Raw genomic sequence first — 10,380 nt, 5'->3', positions numbered from 1 at the left:
TCGTACGTGACGAGCCTCCGTATGCATGCGCCTCTACCTCCGTACACTCCACGCCCACTGCCCCGTACGCCCGTACCTGCACACAAACAAACAAGAAAAAACGAGCAGAAATTGACAGCAAAAAGAGGAAAAAGGAGAAAAAAACAGCGAAATCCATTTTTCTTTTGTAATTTTCATTTTATTTTCGGCAATATAAAGCCATTTTTCAGCGTTTGTCTGGTTACAGACACACGCAATATCAATACACAAAAAGAATAAAAAAAGGACTGAGTTTTTGAAGGTGATTCTTCAAAGTTTTCCTTTCCTTTTTTCCTTTCCGTCATTCGGTTCTTTTTCCGATTCATATTTCTTTTCTTTTGCCTTTTTTATCAAACATATATAAGAATAGATATAGAATAAAAAGGGAGAAATTACCTTTTAACAGCGCCGATGGATCTTCGCTCCCTCCATCGCCGTCGGAGTCTGGGTGGAGATTAATCGGCATTCGGATGGCCAAATTTTTAAGGGGAGAGCGGTTAGGGTTTTGGCCAACCTGATTTAGGAACTACTAAATAAGGGTTTAGATTTTGGTTTTAAAGGGATCATAGAACGACACCGTTTGAAGCCTGATTCAATAGCTTCAAAACGGCGCCGTATTGACCATTACCCAGCAACCCGCGCGCGACCCGACCTGTTCCATGGGGGATCCGTGCGCTCTTGTTAAATGGGTTATTTATCCCTCAAGTCCCTTCACATTGGAAATGTGTTCCAATTTGGGCCGTGTCAAGGCTCTGCGTTTTGAGGGAAGGGACTTTTCCTATTTGGCCCTCATGTTATCCGCGTGTCGTATTTTGGCCCTCAGTTTTGTTTTATTTTTGTTTTTTTCCTTTAATTTTGTTTCAAATTCAATTCAATCCTTATTAGTTGATTTAAATTCGCTTGTTTGTTTATTTATTTAATTATTTATTATTATGATATTTTTAACTTAAATTTAATATTACTGGAATGTTTAAACTTATTATTATTATGTTTATATTAATCCAATATAATACTTTTAAAATACTTTTAAAATTAAGCTATACAATAATATTCTTATACAATGCTCTATCTATATATGTATATACAGTTCATATTAAACTATTTTCATACATACATGTACATATAATATATTACCTATTTCATATTATTATATATATTTTACTTATTCCTATATTTATATAATTATTTTCTTTTAAAAGCCCTACTTTATATATTTCATTTATTTCAACCTTTTTTATATATATTATTATGTATATATTATCATTCATATTGTTATTAACATATTCATTTCACATGTGTAATATTATTTAAATTAATATGTATATATTATTTCATGTATTTTGGTTTTCTTCATATACAATATTCACCTTAAACTTCATTTTGATATTTTTTATGGTATTTATTTTTTATCTTCATTTTTGACTTATTTTAAACTCATATATGTATATTGTTTATTTTAAATTTTACACATATAACTCATTTTTATTGATAATTCGTTTATTCTTTGGATGTCGATATTATTAGCATTGGCAAAATGTATGATTGAGATTATTGTTACTATGTTTGTTTGTATTTGCCTATTGATTATTCGCAATTCATTAGTGTATGTTATTTACAAATCATCCTTTATGTTGTACATTATTGTTTAATCATTTTTTATTCATTCAAAAGATCACAAATGTCAAAGTCATTTCATACAAAATGTTTCAAAATAATGCAATACTTGAAATTTGGAATCCTCGAGAGAATTGAGCCCTAACGTATTGGGTTCCAATTTTCCTCATTGAATCTAAATAATCGAAAATTTTATTTAATCAAAACACAAATAAAAACTCATTCTCGGGAGTTCGATACATCATGTCCTAATGTATTGGATGTGACATGTCATTTTCTCGAAATGAAGATTTTTAATAATAATAAGGGATATATTCAATGCTAGGAATTTTGAGAAATTGTGCCCTAACGTATTGGGTTTCAATTTTTCATCTGACTTAAAGCAATTGAATATTCCTTTTTGAGTTCACCGCAAGAGTTTTGAAAATCAAAAGACAATCTCATTCTTGAGGACTAAAAATGTTGTGTCCTAATGTATTGGGCATGACATTTCATTACTCCGAGATGAGAAGGTCTTTAGCATTCACATCGATTTATCCAAGCATCTTTTATAAAATTAACATTAATAAAAAAGGAAGGATCGTATTTTAAAATCTTTTCAATTTCTCAACACTAAGACATTAAACAATTAATTCGGTACCAATTTTGGGCGTTACGACGGTGCTAACCGTTCCTCGTGCATAACCGACTCCCGAACCTATTTTCTCAAAATTAGTAGACCTAAAATCGTTTTCAAGGTAATCCGATCACGCCTCTTTAAGAGATCGGTGGCGACTCCAATTTTCATTTTTAAGTCAACAACTAGCTTTCTGTTTTAAAAAAAGTGGTTTCGACAGCTTGGCGACTCCGCTGGGAACCTTTAGAGAATCAAGCCGCAAAATTGATTGTGTTTTTTCTTATTGCCGAAAATTGAAAATTTGATTTGAAAAATTACGATCATCCCTTTGCACTTGTTCGTATGATCACTGTAAATCGAGTTTTATATCTTGGCATCATATTGCATAAAGACTGTTTAGTCTTACCCTTTTAAGTGGGAGTGAGAAACTAGTCCTTCGTGAGGTTTTCACCTCCGTGCAGGATAGTTGACCACTTCTGGGATACATCCGTACCTATGTCTTCGTGAGATTTTCATCTCCGTGCAGCCATAGGGAAATGTATTCCCCTGAACCGAACTCGGTCCGTATGAGCCTATAATGGGTGAGGATCGAGGAATCTGCTGGTTTGGGTACCTCAACTTTAGAACCGAGCTGCATATAGAAAACACTAGGAGCCCACCCTTGATCGTATTGCGGAAACTCTAGCTGTTACCCTAATAGGTGTTAGACTTTTTTGCTTACTTGAAGTTGTGTTTTTGTATGTTGCACTAACCTGTGGCGTTTTTGCTATGTTTGCATGTCATTTCATATTCAAAAGAGTGTCGATTCAAGTTCGATTACTAAATTAGAAAGCTTGGCATGGAGAACGGATTTCTTGATAAAGTGGAGGACAATGCTGCTGTTCGTATGTGGTCAGAGAAAACAAAATTAGAGAAAGGAGATAGTCTAGCCGGGGGTATACGTCGGAGTTGTGGGACTACACTCGTATCAGTGTAAATCAAAATAGCCTTCAGGAATTAAAACTAATATGGGATCATTGGAATGCCGAAACTAAGCATTGGTTCAACTCTAGCTATGGGGATTTGCTGTATCTACTAGACATGAAGGTAGATGAACATCTGTTTCGAGCCTTCGCTTAGTATTGAAACCCCGCATATGGTTGCTTTACCTTTGGAAGGGTTATTGTAGTGCCCACTATAGAGGAATATACGGCTTGTATTCATTGCCCGAAGATCCAAGTCGATAAAGTCTACTCTAGAGCCGTTAATGTCCCAACCTTTGTAAAGAAGTTGATGAACATCACCGGAATGAGTGAGCAGTGGGTCATAGCACGGATCAAGTAGAAGGGGGAAAGCAAATGCATCCCTTGGAAAAGCCTGCAAGAGCTGATTTTGGCGCACCTTAATGCGAGGAAAACGGTCGACATCCTTGCTCTGAGCATTTATTGTAACATCCCTTACCCGTGTTCCTTGCCGAAAAAGAGTATGAGGTATTACTAGAAGTCAAACACTTAAAAATTATTTTTTTTATAAAAAATTCGGCAGCATTTCTGCTTGTTTTTACGTAAAACCCCCTACAACTTTCCAAAAACAATTTCAAACAACTTCAATATTTCCAACCAATTACAGATATATGTTCAAACATAATTTTTCCATTAATAATCACCAACATATTAAACCGAACAACACTATATATATATTTATACCACATCACATAAAGTCATCTATACATGCCATATTTCAAAAATATTAATTACAAAATACCAAAAAAGTTGATGATAGTGTGGATGATTTCCTGACTTCGTCCAAATTCCGAGCTGGCTGATGTCACTATAATCAAGGGAAAATAAAAACGAGTAAGCATATAGCTTAGTAAGTAAACATATGACAAATAAATAAATTCCTCACATGATTACATAGTAACATAATTTTAATCATACATAAATTTCAAGGTTCGTTTAATTTCCAGCAAACTGTCTTTCTGCGTCACAGAATCTAATTTATTTTTATCTGGAGCTACAGGACTTCAAATTAAGTTCTACAAATTTTACCTGAAACTAGACTAATACACCTTTTCACCATAAAATTTTCAGAAATTTTGATTTAGCCAATTAGTATATTTTATTATTTCAAGATTCCCCTATTTCACTACCCGACGGTTCTGACCTCCCTTTACTAAAATTTATTTAACTCCTGTAAAAATTCAAAAATGTTCTCACTTGTTTCTAGTAAAAATAGACTCATTAAGGAATCAAGGAATATAAATTTTAGGAAATAATTATTTTATTACAATTTTTAGTGATTTTCTAAAGTTGGAACAGGGGATTTCGAAATCAATCCAACCCTATCTCAAATGAATTCAAATATCCCCAAATATACAACTCTTTTGCTTGCTATGTTTCTTTCATATGAAAATAGACTCATTCAAATTCAATTTAATATATTATTCAACCTCTAATTCATTTTACAACATTTATGGTGATTTTTCAAAGTTGCCCAACTGCTGTTGTTTAAAACAGTTTTGTATTTAAATTGTTTCTTTTGTATTTTTGATATTTCCTCCCATCTTATACATGGGTCGATTGAGTATCAGACCTAATATTCCTCCCATAAACTTGTCCACCACATATAAATATTCACCTTCCCAATTTACTCATTTAACACTTGGAATATTAACCGTTATCGGTGGATTCAGCGCTTAGCAACCACCACTGATTCGGGGAATCAACATTTAGCAACCACTTTCACATTCAAAAATATGGTGGAATCAACACTTAGCAACCACCAATGATTCGGGGAATCAACACTTAGCAACCCCTTGGGGGAATCAGCACTTAGCAAGCCCCTTCACATTTAAAATATGGTGGGATCAGCACTTAGCAACCACCAATGAATCGGGGAATCAACACTTAGCAACCCCTTGGGGGAATCAGCACTTAGCAACCCCCTTTATATTCAAGATACGGTGGAATCAGCACTTAGCAACCACCAATGAGTCGAGGAACCAATACTTAGCAACCCCTTGGGGGAATCAGCACTTAGCAACCCCCTTTATATTCAATGTACTCCGGCTTATTCCGAGTGTTCAACCGGAACCCATATTTTCAACATTTTACCACCTTTCCCAACTTAACCACATTTTTAGGATCTTGCCGAATATTTATTCTATGTTCTATTAAATCCCAACATATATTGAATAATATCAAAATAATGCATTAAATCACATGTTTACTTACCTCGGTGCAAAATATCGTAATTTTGCAATTTACTCCACTATCTTCTCTTTTCCCCGTTTGAGGTAGTCTTCTCATCTTTCTAGATCTATAATAGCAAATTTAACTCATTTAATATTCACATTTAATAAAATAGTCCTCCACCCAACTTTTTGAAAAATTACAATTTTGCCCCCAAACTTTTACATATTTACACTTTTGTCCCTAAGCTCGAAAATTAAAATTCATCTCTTATTCTTATGTTTTATGACATGCTGAAAATTTTTCCCTTCTATGACAACATCAAATTCTCACTTTAACACACACTTTTGAACATTAGGTATTTTTACCGATTATGTCAATTTACCTGTTTTCGTTTAAAATCGCTTAGCAAAAGTTGTTTAACATAATTTCTAGCTTCATATTCCACCATAAAACAGCAAAATAAACACTTTTCACCTATGGGTATTTTTCCAAATATAAACCCTAGGTTAAATTATTGCTAGAATAAGCTAAATTAAGTTACCGGGACTCAAAAAACGTAAAGAACATTAAAAACGGGGCTTGGAATCACTTACTATTGAGCTTGGAAGCTTAAAAACCGTAACTATGGCTTCCCCCTTGCTGATTTCGTTCACCATGAAGAAGATGAGCACATTTTGCCATCTTTTTCCCTTTTTAATTCTTTTTATTACTAAATGACTAAAATGCCCCCATTTAAAAAAAATCTATTTCACCCATTTCTTATGTCTATTTTTGTCCATCAATTAACTAATGGTCTAATTACCATATAAAGACCCCCAATTTATAATTTCATAACAACTAGACACTTCTAACATGTAAAACTCAACTTTTGCACTTCTTACAATTTAGTCCTCTTTAGTAAATTGAGTGCCCAAACGTCGAAATTTTCGAATGAAATTGTTCCAAAATTTTTCCGTGAAATTATAGACCATTAAATTATAATGATAATCATATTTTCTCTCGTCGGATTTGTGGTCCCGAAACCACTGTTCCGACTAGGCCCAAAATCGGGCTATTACAATTCTCCCCCCTTAGGGATTTTCGTTCCAGAAAATCTTACCGAAAAATAGGTTTGGGTACTGTTTCCTCATAACTTCCTCCGGTTCCCATGTAGCCTCTTCCATTCCATGTTTTTGCCACAACACTTTCACTAAGGTACACTTTTATTCCTTAAATGTTTGACCTCTCGAGCCAGAATCTTTATCGGTTCCTCCTCATAAGTCATATCCGGTCGAACTTCAATCTCTGTAGGAGAAACTATATGTGAAGGATCCGAACGATAGCGTCGCAACATCGATACATGAAATACATTATGTATCCTTTCCAACTCTGCTGGTAAAGCTAACCGATAAGCTACAGGTCCAATTCTTTCAATAACTTCATACGGTCCAATAAAACGTGGACTCAATTTGCCTTTACGACCAAATCTCAGAATCTTCTTCCATGGAGATACTTTCAAGAACACTTTATCACGCACTTGAAACTCAATTTCTTTCCTCTTTAAATCCGCATATGACTTTTGCCGATCTGAAGTAGCTTTTAAACAGTCACGGATTATTTTCACTTTTTCTTCAGTTTCTTTCACCAAGTCAACTCCATGAATCCCGTTTTCACCGAGTTCAGTCCAATATAAAGGAGTTCTACACTTGCGCCCATATAATGCTTCATACGGTGCCATTCGTATACTTGACTAATAGCTATTGTTGTAAGCAAATTCAACCAATGGTAGATATTGCTCCCAATTGCCTTCAAATTCTAAAATACAACATTGGAGCATATCTTCAAGAACTTGAATCACTCTTTCTGATTGCCCGTCAGTTTGCGGATGGAACGCAGTACTAAAGTTCAATTTCGTACCCAAAGCTTCTTGCAACTTTATCCAAAACCTCGATGTAAACCTCGGATCTCTATCCGATATAATAGACTTAGGCACCCCGTGTAATCTCACTATTTCAGCAACATATAACTCCGCCAACCTGTCAAGTGAGTAATCAATGCGTACCGGAAGGAAATGGGCTGACTTTGTCAGTCTATCAACAATTACCCAAATAGCATCCTTCTTCTTTGGAGTTAAAGGCAATCCTGTCACAAAATCCATCGTGATACTGTCCCACTTCCACTCTGGAATCATTACCGGCTGAAGTAAACCCGATGGTACTTGATGCTCGACTTTCACTTGTTGACAAATTAAACACTTTGATACAAATTCCGAGATATCCTTTTTCATGCCCGGCCACTAATACAATTTCTTCAAATCATTATACATTTTCACACTACCTGGGTGGACTGACAAATCACCACTATGTGCCTCACATAAAATGGTCCGAATTAACTCATTATTTCTCGGTACACATACTCTATCCCAGAACATCAGGAAATCATCTGAACCAATTTGAAAATCTGAGTCATCACCTGCTTCACCCTGAGCTCTCCTGGCTTGCAATTTACTATCATTCTTTTGAGCTTCCCGAATTTGCTGAAGAAATAACGGTCTAGCCCTCAATTCAGCCAAAATTGAACCATCATTAGAATAAGCTAACCTCGTACTCATAGCTCTCAAAGCAAATAAATATTTCCTGCTCAAGGCATCAGCAACAATATTAGCTTTTCTGGGATGATAATCAATCACTAGCTCATAATATTTTATTAGCTCGAGCCATCTTCGTTGTCGCAAATTTAAGTCTTTTTGATTCATTAAATACTTTAAGCTCTTATGATCAGTGAAGATTCGACACGTCTCACCATACAAATAATGACGCCAAATTTTTAAAGCAAAAACAATGGTAGCCAATTCTAAATCATGCGTCGGATAATTCTTCTCATGCGGTTTCAGCTGTCTCGAAGCATAAGCTATTACTTTGCCCTCATGCATTAACACACACCCAAGACCATTCAATGATGCATCACTATAAATTACAAACTCCTTCCCTGACTCAGGTTGCACCAACACTGGGGCCTCAGTCAACAATGCCTTCAATTTCTCAAAACTTTGTTGACATTTGTCGGTCCATTCAAACTTGACATTTTTCTGCAGTAACTTAGTCATAGGAGAGGCAATCATCGAGAATCCCTTGACAAACCGTTTGTAATACCCGGCTAAGCCCAGAAAGCTTCTAACCTCGGTCACATTCTTTGGTGGCTCTTAATCAACAATTGCAGCAATTTTGCTTGGATCAACCCGAATACCTTCACTTGAAACTATATGTCCCAAGAATCCGACCTCACGAAGCCAAAACTTGCTTTTGCTGAATTTAGCATACAATTTCTTCTCTCTCAAAATCTGTGACACAGTTTTCAAATGTTCGGCGTGCTCGGATTCATCCCGAGAATAAATTAAAATATCATCTATGAACACCACCACAAACTTATCCAGATACGGCCGAAAAATTCGGTTCATTAAATCCATAAAAATAGCCGGAGCATTAGTCAACCCAAAAGGCATTACTAGAAATTCATAATGTCCATACCTCATTCTGAAAGCGGTCTTTCGCACATCGGACTCCCTAACTCTCAACTGATAGTAACTAGACCTCAAATCAATCTTTGAAAACACTGTTGCTCCTTTTAGTTGGTCAAACAAATCATCAATTCTTGGCAAAGGATACTTGTTCCTTATAGTCACTTTGTTGAGCTGACGATAATCAATACAAAGTCTCATAGAGCCGTCTTTCTTTTTCACAAATAATACAGGAGCACCCCAGGGAGAAAAACTCGGTCTCACAAATCCTTTATCTGTCAACTCTTATAATTGAGCTTTTAATTCTTTCAACTCAGTTAGAGCCATCCGATATGGAGCAATAGAAATCGACGCAGTACCAGGTAACAAGTCAATAGCAAACTCCACTTCTCTAATTGGAGGCAACCCAGGTAATTCCTTTGGAAATACATCAGAAAATTCGCAAACTACTGGCACTGATTCAAGCTTCGACCCAGTTATACCAGTATTCAACACATAAGCAATATAGGCTTCACATCCTTTTCTCAAGTATTTCTGAGCAGACATGTGCGAAATCACTATAGGCAATTTATTCGGCTCCTCTGCTTCAACCCGGAGAATTTCACCGTTTTCACACTTCAATTCAAGGATTTTCTGTCTACAATTTACCTTGGCATCATGCAATATCAATCAATCCATCCCCAAAATAACATCAAACTCATCAAATGGTAACAACATCAAATTAGCCGGGAAACAGTGACCTTGAATCATCAGAGGACAATTCTTGCAAACCTTATCGACTAAGACATATTTGCCTAAAGGATTTGATACTTTAACCACAAATTCAATATTTTCAACAGGAAATTTCTTACTAGATACTAAATTCACACATACATATGAATGAGTAGACCCAGGGTCAATCAAAGCAACAACATCAATATCATGAAGAGAAAATGTACCAGTAATCACATCAGGAGATGATGCATCCTCACGAGCACGTATGGAATAAGTTCTGGCAGAAATTCTAGTTTCTGATCTCCCAGCTGTATCTTTCGCCACGCTTTTACCATTGACTTTGATCCCAGTATTCCTCGGTGGTCTACCTCTACTGACAATGTCACCCGATCCAGCTCTCTGCAATCTTTCTTCCTCTGTTCTCTCAGGGAAATCTTTTATATAGTGTTCTTGAGAACCACACCTGAAACAGGCTCGTCTAAATCCCCAACACTCACCAGCATGTCACTAGCCACACTGTCGACACTCAGATCTAGTATTCCTCACATTGCCCATACTTGCCACTAAGGTAGCTTGAGTTTTAGCTCCAGAATAAGACCTCCCTCGGTCTCTACGTGAATACCCAGCTGAACCAGTTGGTCGTGGATCCATCCCTTTAAGCTTCTTTGGTTGGGATTGAAATGTTCTGCTGATTGACCTTTTTCTTACATCTCGAGCTTCCATCTCCGCTCTTCTCTTTTCTTTAC

Source organism: Gossypium raimondii, chromosome 1 (genome assembly GCF_025698545.1).
Source record: "Gossypium raimondii isolate GPD5lz chromosome 1, ASM2569854v1, whole genome shotgun sequence".
Lineage (NCBI taxonomy): Eukaryota > Viridiplantae > Streptophyta > Magnoliopsida > Malvales > Malvaceae > Gossypium > Gossypium raimondii.
The sequence above is the reverse complement of the archived record's forward strand: the minus strand, read 5'-3'. Positions refer to the sequence as shown.